The sequence below is a fragment of the Danio rerio genome, chromosome 18 (assembly GCF_052040795.2).
Source record: "Danio rerio strain M-AB ecotype USA chromosome 18, GRCz13ab, whole genome shotgun sequence".
Taxonomy (NCBI): Eukaryota; Metazoa; Chordata; class Actinopteri; order Cypriniformes; family Danionidae; genus Danio; species Danio rerio.
In genome coordinates this window covers 21414684-21425000 of record NC_141038.1, presented here as the reverse complement: position 1 = coordinate 21425000, position 10317 = coordinate 21414684, and the positions used below count along the sequence as shown (strand labels likewise).

The window sequence follows — 10317 nt, the reverse complement described above, 5'->3', positions numbered from 1 at the left end:
ATAGCGCACAGCACTATACGGTTACAGAAAAGTTTGCGCTGTTATAATCCACTTACCTTTTAATACGTTTTGGTGCGATTATAATCCGCTATTAAAAACAACAACAACAACAACAATAACTGAATGTTTTGAATGGGTAATGTAGCCATGGCTGGATGCATTTTGATCCCAGCCATGGAAGAATGAATGTAGCGGAAACCAAGCTCTTTAAAAGTTCTCTGTAGTTGTCTTGACAACACAAACTGCTGCTCTGGGATGAGCCGCGTGCAAAAGATGCCCCTTTTAACGCAAAGGCGCATTCAATCGGCCCCTTATGCAGTCAATCTAAAAATATATAAAATAATAATTTTAATCGTTTAACTGATAGCATTAATCGGTCACAAACGCACCCTTTCGGTTAACGGTTAATCGATTATTTTGAGCATCCCTAATTTGGAGCATTGTATAATTCTTTTTTTAAATCCGTTGTCATAGTTTGTGATTCATGGGTTGTCACAATAATGGAATTCGTTACCATTAGATACTGAATTTTAAAAAGGTCTATTTTCCGTAAACATTTAAGCTCAGTTGAGCACGTTCTTAAACATCGCTGATTTGCTATTGTGTTCATGTGCTCAACAGCAATGACTAATTGCCCTTGAATGTCATCAGTTCACCAGATTCACTGCCGTTTACGGAGTGTAAACACAAATGCATGGACACTGGAGCGTTTTCACGCTGTGATTCATCAGCGGATCGCCCTTATGTCAGCTTATAGACAAACCAGCTGATTAATGTAACTTTGAAATGCACTATTGTACCTGTATCTACAAGTAGTTTTTATACTCAGTAACATCATGGCCAATCACAGGCATTGCTGTTGAGCAAATCAGCAGTGTTTAACAATGTGCTCAACATTGCTCATATGTTCGCAGAAAAAGGACATTTTAAAAAATTCAGTACCAATTGGTATCGAATTCCAGTATCTTGACAACCCTAATGGGTTGTTGTCCACCAATTAATTCTTTTAAAAAGAATTTGAAAAGCTGGTTGGTTAAGTAAATTAATGTAGAAAACCTGGTAATAATAAGACACCAAAACCTTCCCCAATAAATAACATGGCTTCTGCTACATTCATTCTGCCATGGCAGGGCGCCACACCAAAATTCATTCCGCCACAGCTACATTACAGCTTCCCATTCAAAACATTCAGTCATTGTTGTTGCTGTTTTTTTTAGTAACGGGTTATAATCGCACCAAAATGCATTAAAAGGTAAGCGAATTATAACAGTGCAAGCTTTTCTGTAACCTTATAGTGCTGTGCGTTATTTGTTTAACCCTTTAAGGTGACATGCTGACTGACAGGTGCGTAATGCGTGAGGCCAGCAAACACGACATAGCTTTCAGTTATAATGAACACAGTTTCCATAATTATACTTTATTTATAGATAAAGGTCTGTGGTTCTGCATACAATGACTTTATCTTGCTGGAGTTTATGGCCAATTCACTTTACTTCAGGATGCAATAATGGCGCTCTGTAGGTCTATGGGAGACATTGATAAATAATCCTAGCAAATCTTATAAATGTTGGAGACATACTTGTTACATAAATACACTAAATCGCACTTCAGCAGCGTATATTTGAGGGCGTGCAAGAAGTTTTGTGCACGAGCAGAAAAAAATCGGTGTGCAAGCAAAGAGATTTGCATGCTCGTATTACATGAATTAAATCTCGACTTAATACTGCACTTAAGACATTTCTCCATTTGTCAATAAAATAACACCATAGGTTGTTGGTAGATTTGTGTAAAAGACCTGTTGCCACAGCTGGAAAAAATTCTAGAGGAAACAATAAATAATATAAAACAACTACCAATTCAACGTGTTGTTTTCAAACAACTAAATAACCAAAAAGCTCCTTTGTTAAATGCAGAGTTACATTTTAACATGAAATCTCCTGAGAAGTGGATTTCTATTTGAAAAGTTTTGGCCAACAGAACAATTCACATTAACAAGAGCCAATTTGTAAATTCTAAACACAAATTCATAAATCCACAAGAAAAAAGCAGAAATATTACATATACGCACAGTGCATACACACAACAAATAACTTCACAGATTAGACATATTCTATTATAACAGGATTACATTTGTTGCGAAACAGTTTAAAACCCTGGTATCCTGAACAAGTAAAATGTTCCCCGTGTAAGTAAGACTAAAGTTTTTTACAACTGCATGCATAGTACAAGTGTAGAGTAGGGCTTGTTGAGCCTGTTCAGTAAGGAGTGTTTTGATTGGTAGATTAAAAGCTTAACACAATCGGTCAAAATATCATCCAAAAAAGTTTATGAATCTTAAAAATAAAGAAGGTCTCAAAAACCCAGCACATAAATTCAAAGAACTCCATACATGATTGATGATTTTCAAAGGCAGATTCAATGATTAATAAATGCATAACATCATTCATAAATATGTGATAGAAATAAATTTAAAAAGCAATTTGCATATACATATTTGCATAATAAATAATTGTATTTAGGCAAGACGCATTGTGTGAGCATTTATGCTTTTTACTAGTGAATTCATGAATCATGGTTTAAACACATTTTTACTACAAAAATCCCAAGACTTTTCCAAGACTTTCAGGTAAAAAATTTTATGATCTAAAGTTTTATGTAAAGTATATGTGATAAAAAATAAATGTATGTTCAAATTTATAACAGCATATCATAAAATATGTGACAATCTATGTAATTTATATTTATTTTATATATATAAAATGTATTTAGATAATGCTTACACAGCACTAATAATGTGATTATACTAATGTGATTGGCTAAGGACAAGTAAAAACAACTAACCCTACCATTAAGCATCCTTTTGACACAAAAAGTAGAATCATATTGGAAGAAAATTACTGATTAAATGAACTTGCAGAACTGTAATTTACTCAAAATTACAAACTAAACACAACAAATAACATTACATTCATAATAAAAAATGTTTTTATTATAAACTCTATTAAAACTCCATTTTAATCCTAGGTAAACACTGGAATAAGGAGGAGAAATACTATAAGAAACTATTTCCTCAAAATAAATGCTTTACACTTGACTTGGCCATTACAAAATGCAAAGTCGGGCAGCACAATATGTCATTTCAGCATCGATATCGCAATGTGCACATCCGAATAATAGTTGAACAGGAGCTAATTGTATTTAAATCACTGTATGTAGATACAACTTATATGATTTATACAAAAACAAAGCATTTCTTACTTGTTTCTAGTCAAAATATCTATATTTCAAAGTGAAAACAAGATTATTTCACTCACAGATAATTTCCTTTAAACTCTTAATTTTCACTTCTGATGGTTCAGAACTGTATTTATATGACAATATTTATCACAATAAAATAAAATAATCGCAATATCAGATTTTTCCAATATCACCGCAGCCCCAATGCAAAGTATTATGATTACTCAAATCTGACTATTTTGGATTTGTTTTTAAAAATGTATACTGTTTAAATCAATAGGTTAATTGCTGATAATAAAAATCCCTTGTTTACATCAGCAGAAATTACTTGGAACAAAAAATGTTAAATAAAAGCCAGTTTATGGTAGAAATGAATACAGTGGGTTCAGCAGCTCTGCTAGATTGCGCCACTCACTAGTGCAGAGCTTTAACTCGCATGTGAGGATAATTTTTTTTAAAAGTTGAATTAAGCATTATTTTGTAAAACCCTTCAGTTCTGCATGACTTCTGAAACCTGAGTTCGTCTATACAGCAAATAATGCAAATGATAATACACTCTCTGCTTCAACACATAATCTTTAAAAGGCCAGAGACCTTGCATTCACCATGCAAAGCTAGCAGCTATCTTGCTGTTTGTGTGAACATATTTAAGAAATGTTGGCTTGTGTCTAAAGACTCATAAAAATAGCACAAATTAGTCTTTAGCGCCCACACAGAATCTTATCTAGTTTCTGGACACAACACTTAAAATGTTGCTTGAATTACAATGAATGAGAATAAAATAGAGGCACAGCTGAAACAGCAATATGCCTTATATTATTATCCTAAGCAGAGAACATCTCGTGAAGAGACAACCTACGCAATCGTATTTGAAATTTACCCAATATTAATACTTTAATATATCAAAATACAATACAGATATTTGTCAAGCAACTTCTCCAAAATTCTGTGTTGATGTTTTTCCAAAACATTTCCAAAAATGCCATGTCAAAAATCAACTTTGAGGCTTTCAGTGGCATATGAACCCTAATGATTTGTGTTTTGAATTTACAAATTGGATTCAGAGCAATATTATGTTTTAAAAGCATTATTTTTGAGACTGATCTGTCTCCATATAATACAAGACAATAGGGTTGGGGAACTAGGACTATGCTCTGTTTTTTCATTGTTGAATCATGGTTTCAAATAAAAGATTAGAAGTCAGACATGCTCACAACATGACAATAAACAAATGACCAAACCATGACACACCTAATTGCATGCTCTATCCAGAGCTGTAAAAACAACAACATATGACTGGTCCTAAAAGGCTTTTTTACACAGCACACATTAAAAAACATGAGAAGCAGGAAGTAGAATATGGGGAAAAAAACAAATTACCTGATGTAAATTCTACCATAAACATTACATTAAAGCATGCCGTTTCATACACAAGACACTGCTCAAACAAATAAGTCAGGTGCGAGTCGACAGAGAAAAACAGTAGCAGAGCAACACAAAATGCAAAAGCTTGTAAGAAACTAATTCTGTATGCTAAATATTTCATGTATGCATGCTAACAGACTAAATAGATTTTTTTCTCTGCTTTCACTAAACACAGTGTTATTAACAGTCTAACTGTGATGTATTTCTGAGCTAAAACTGCAATGCCAACATGTTATAATATTTCACAATATACAGAATATGCAGGGGTCAAATTTACACATATCTTCAGCAAAGACAAGGTTTAGACCACCAATCACTTCATGTGTGTGTACGTTTACATTTGGAAATCTACCTTCTTTAAATCAGATTTTTCTTTTAACTAAAAAGAGAGTGTTATTTGATTCACGGTGCAGTTATGTTTTGATAACATTTGAACAGCGATTAGGATGAGCTCATCCCCATCATGAGGGCTTTATAACCCCCGATCTGCATAGAAAGAAACCTTTTCAGTGAGTAAGCAAGCATGTATCTTCAAATGATCCTAAGAAATTCTAAGTGTCTGCAGCTACAGGGTATATACACCTACACTACTGTTTAAAAGACTGGAGCTGTTCAGATAGACAATAACCGTTTTCTGCTTGAATATGCAATTTAATATTGGTAATCAGGTCTGCACGATACTGGAAAAATCTGACATTGCAATATTTATTTTTCTGCGATATATATTGCGATATACTGCATCTAAAATTTCATCAAATGAACAAATAGCACTATTTGGAAAGAATTTATAGTCTTCTTTATTAAACTTCCAATTTGCAAAGGGTATTTTGCTTGAATACTTTAATCTTTCGCATGCCTTAAAAACATGCAAACTATTAAAATTCACTTAGCGACTCCACAAATCTTGTGTTCTGAACTGATATTGCTCAAATATAATTGCATATCCATGCAATGTGACTATTGTGGAAGCATACACTGCGATATCAATGTTGAAACAATATATTGTCCAGCCCTAATTATTTTTCCTTGGATGACTGTTTAACAACGAAGTTATGACCAGTGAAAAAGTATGTAAATGAGCTAATTTGTTAATCAATGAAAATCTTTTCTTGATATTAATGACAATAGCTGAACATGTTTGTGGAAATTGTTACGTTGTTTCAGGATTTCTTGATGAATAGATTAATTAACAGAACAACATTTATTTTATTTGAATTTCAAATATTTTTTTACTGTCACTCATCTATGAATAAAAATATTAACTCAAAACATTCGAATTGCAACGGATAACACATCTTTTTAAAGAGAATCCACACTCAAATGGCATCTCTCTCGGTGATACTGATAACCCAATGGGAAATGGGGTCTTGTGTCTGTAAACAACACGTCTAAATATACCTCTGCAAACAGCAGGATGCTGCACACAGGTTTTTTACACAAGCTAGATAAACCAGGAGCTACAAATAAGTACTACATATCCTGAGAAAGCCTTCCTAAAATGCTGCAGTGCAGATTTCATAGTGAGTATATTAGAAAAGTCTACATTTACAATGTGCCTGTAATCTCTTTTTACTAGAACTATACGTACTAAACTAAGTTGACGATGCTATTAAACTATTTATTTACACTATTTACTACAGTACTGACAGAATATTATGATTTTAAACTAAACTTTTAGTAATAATGACACTGCTCTCTTTTCGGAGCTGCTTTATTGATGATATAATAACTCGCTGTGTTTTTAATGTCCTGTTTATAACATTTAAACTGCTTTAAAATCCATCAAATTATTAAAGAACTTCAAAACTAGTGTTCTTGACAAAGAATGTAGCTTTATATTTTTATTAAATTCTGAATGACCGAGAGAACCCTGCAGGTAACCTTCAAAATAGTTTGTGCTCCATCAGAAAAAAAAACTTATATTTTTGCCCCTTTTGTGTTTGTTTCCATGCAGGATCCAGTGTTTAGGAGCCAAGACAAAATATTCTAAAATATATTCAAAATATTAAGTGACAGTTCAAGGTTTTATTTATTTATTATTATTATTATTATTCATTCAATAATTCATTTTTCTTCAGCTTAGTCCTTTATTTATCAGGGGTTGTCACAGCGGAATGAACCACTAACTATTCCAGCATTTGTTTTATGCAGTGGATGCATAACCCAATATTAGAAAAACACCCATACAATCTTGCACTCATACACTAAGGACAATTTAGCTTATTCGATTCACTTAAAGCGCATGTTACCCAGGGGAAACCCACGTGAAAATGGGAAAAACATGCAAACCCCATACAGAAATGCAAACTGGCCCAGCCGAGACTTGAACCTGCGTCCTTTTTGCTATGAAGCCACCGTCCCACCTTATTTATTATTATTATTATTTTTTCTGCATTTATGTGACTGAGACAATAAGCAATAAGATTGTAGTGATCAAGATCAAGTAGGGACTAAATTAAATAGATGCTTCATGCTTGTGTCTGATTCTGCTTGAGTCCTTCACACTCGATGCGTTCGGCATTGTACCATTATTTGTAACAACAGAGGGCAAGTAACTCATGACATAACAGTGGTGAAGATGCCAGCAAGAGGAGTTACTAAATGAGTCAATCTGATTATATATAAAAGAAATTGGGTGAGGATAAGTCGAAATGTTTGCTTTTAATAGACTTGTGTGAGTAATTTTGGCATATCTAAGCTAACTGTGTGCTTAAATCAAACATTATATGCAGTCAAATAATAAAGCCCTGGACATCCTGTGCACAAAATATATAATTAGTTTTTTCCTCAAAGTAAAAAAAAAGGTAAAAACTTGTGTTTTGGATTTGTAAAAATGTGGCACACATATATAAATCAAGCTTGGCCAGATTTAACTCCGAGTTGTGCATTTTCAAATCTGGATTCACACAAAGTTATAATAATGATGTGTAGCAGACAAAAACTGCTCATATGCATTCAAAGTCAACATCCGATTAAAGTGATTCTGATTACAGAAAAATACACATTTTTTACTTTTGCTTTTATAGTGTTTGTACTAGGGTAGTTTACGTTTTGCTACATTTAGTTTTGAGTGTTTTGCCACCCCCTATTTTTGCCTTCTTAGTATAATAAATTTAGATTGAGTATTGTACACACTGAAGATCTTAGGTTCATTTTTATTGTTTGTTTTGTTGTTCAGTTTAGGATTCTGACTTTTTTTTGGATTTGGATTGGCCAGCATTTATTATTTTTTTATTTATAAAATAAAATCGTAAATGAATTTGTTCTCATTATTGTTCATTTTCTTGATCTAATAATATTTGAGTAAAGAGGCTCTACAAAATAAAAAATAAAACAATGAATAATGATGACCATATTGATTTTGTTAGCTCGCATTGCTAGTTTTGATTCAGTGCATGTCATTAAGATTGCCCCTGTAATCTTCAATTGCAATCTGAAAACACACTTCCTTTTTAATGCAGACTTTAACATCTAAATTTGTAACAATAAACATTTTAACAAAGGACTTTTAATGAATAAAACAACAACAATTTGACTAACCTCCAGGAAGTGGTGTAAGCTTTGAGAGTTTTGTTTTGACTGAAACAAACAATATAATACTCCTCTAAAATGCAACTATAATCTGCGTGTAATTTATATTTTAAAATGTTAAGTGAGCTAACGGACCCTTAATCAAAAAATAATGTTAAACTAAGCTGACATTGGAAGAATTAAAACATGTGTTTATTTTATCAACTGATCAAACATCACAAAATATGTCATACATTCGTGTGTTAAAGGGTTTGACATTTAATGCAGTAAGCAATGAAGCACATTCTGACTTTCAATTAGTGATGATAAATTCAGAAGTTAAAAAAACATAACATAACACTCTGTGTCTGACTCTGAATCCTGGAAAATAAAAGACCGCCCAGGTTTTGTTACTGAATTCACATTTAAACTATTTAAGTTCAAACGTCAATACAGTCTGTGAGCTTTAAATATTTATATCTGCAGCAAATTCCCTTTTCCTATAGCGAGATTGTGCCCAAGCAATATTCCTGGCTTTGTGTTTGTTGGCAAAAACAACAGGAAATGCCTCCTCTATACTGCCACACCGAAAATGCACAGCTTACACTACGTTTTCATTTATCATACACCACAGACTAGCAGAACACAACCGGAAGTTCAGCACTCATTTAGCAGAATCTTAATATTAATAATTTATCTTTAAATGATAACTACACAGAATGTTTATTTTTTCCCAGAATAAACTATTTTGTGTCTAATTTGATGTGGTTGTGTAACTGTCTCACTCTGCGATAAAACTGTGAGCAGTGTTTCTTCTGTGTTATGATAAATCTGCCAGTTTGAGGGATCAATTCAATTCAAGTGTTGCTGCTGTAAAACTGTCCTCAATCAGTCTTTACTCATATTACCCACTCCCCATATTCAAGATTGTATTGGCAGAATTTCCCAATGTTTTAAATAACTTTATAAAACACTTCAATGTTATCATGACCCGATCAGAACCCAGATGCCAAACGCTTTGTTGTAATTTGTTGTTGTTTTGCCTCTTGTTTGAATTGATAACACAGGTTTGAAATAAATATATGTGATCTATACATGGTTTGTGGTAAAATTGTGGCAAGCTACAAACTAGAATTGTTTTTGTAATTGTACTTGATATTGGTGCACTACTGTCGCATGCTTGCTATAATCTGCTAGCTGATATTTTTCAGCAATATACAACACTAGATTATTAGTTTTGTTTGATACTTACCATCTCTTTATCATATAATTTATATTATATTATTAACTATTTTCATCATCAGTGTGGGAAATTAAATATTTATCAGTGTTTATCTTCAACCTGCAATGCTCTTTGCAAAATCTATCTATCTATCTGTCTGTCTGTCTATCTATCCATACATACAAATACTCATAGTATGGTTTAATGATGCATTGAGATATATTGCAATACTAATAGTTTTCAGTGCGTTTTCAGTTTTAAAATGTCATCAGAATAATGCCAAATGACCAATTTTAGCAACATAAACAGCCTATAAACAGTTAGTGACAGAGTGCAAATCAGTTAATAAATCAGCTTCAAAACCATAAACATTTGTATTCTGGTCTGATCCCTGCCCTGTACACTGGGGACCAAGACAAAGTTCAAATCTATTCAAATTAGGGGTGTCAGTTTCCAAAAATTCACACGATTTATCTTTTTTTTTTTTTTTTAATAATGACCTTTGTTTAATCACTACGTGCTTAATGATACAAGATGTGTCTACTTCAAATGACATTTAAAATACAGGCATCAGCCTCAAGGAAAATTATTTTACTATAAGTAAAAGGTTAGCAGGCTTTAAAAATAATTAATGATTAAAAATGTAATAGAACCATTTAATCATTAACATAATGAATAAATATAATGATTAATATACAACGTATCAGTTGTGCCATCTCAAATGTACACAATAGCAACTAGTGCATGCATTTATGTGAGAAAATAGATTAAGTTACTGTATATACTTCCAAAATCTGCATAGGTTAAGCTGCATATTAAAGAAAATTTGAAGAATGTGAAAATGAAACCAACTAGTGAATAAGTCCACAACCCCAAGTCCATACCCAATTTTGCATTTTAAGTCCATTATATGCTTTTTTTAA

At 32.6% G+C, this 10317-nt stretch overlaps 1 protein-coding gene and 1 long non-coding RNA gene across 4 annotated transcripts in view; one reads left to right on the top strand and one right to left on the bottom strand.

Moving 5' to 3' along the window:
* LOC147839712 (uncharacterized) overlaps positions 1–3429 on the top strand; it is a 19974-nt gene extending 16545 nt beyond the window's left edge. Inside the window, exons 2-4 of the long non-coding RNA XR_015514918.1 lie at positions 439–620; positions 876–1433; positions 1473–3429. This is a non-coding gene — a long non-coding RNA (uncharacterized LOC147839712). The remainder of the gene's footprint in view (positions 1–438; positions 621–875; positions 1434–1472) is intronic.
* The window catches only part of pias1b (protein inhibitor of activated STAT, 1b), a 50692-nt gene that overhangs the window by 38591 nt on the left and 1784 nt on the right, over positions 1–10317 (bottom strand). The gene's annotated exons all lie outside the window — the stretch shown is intronic.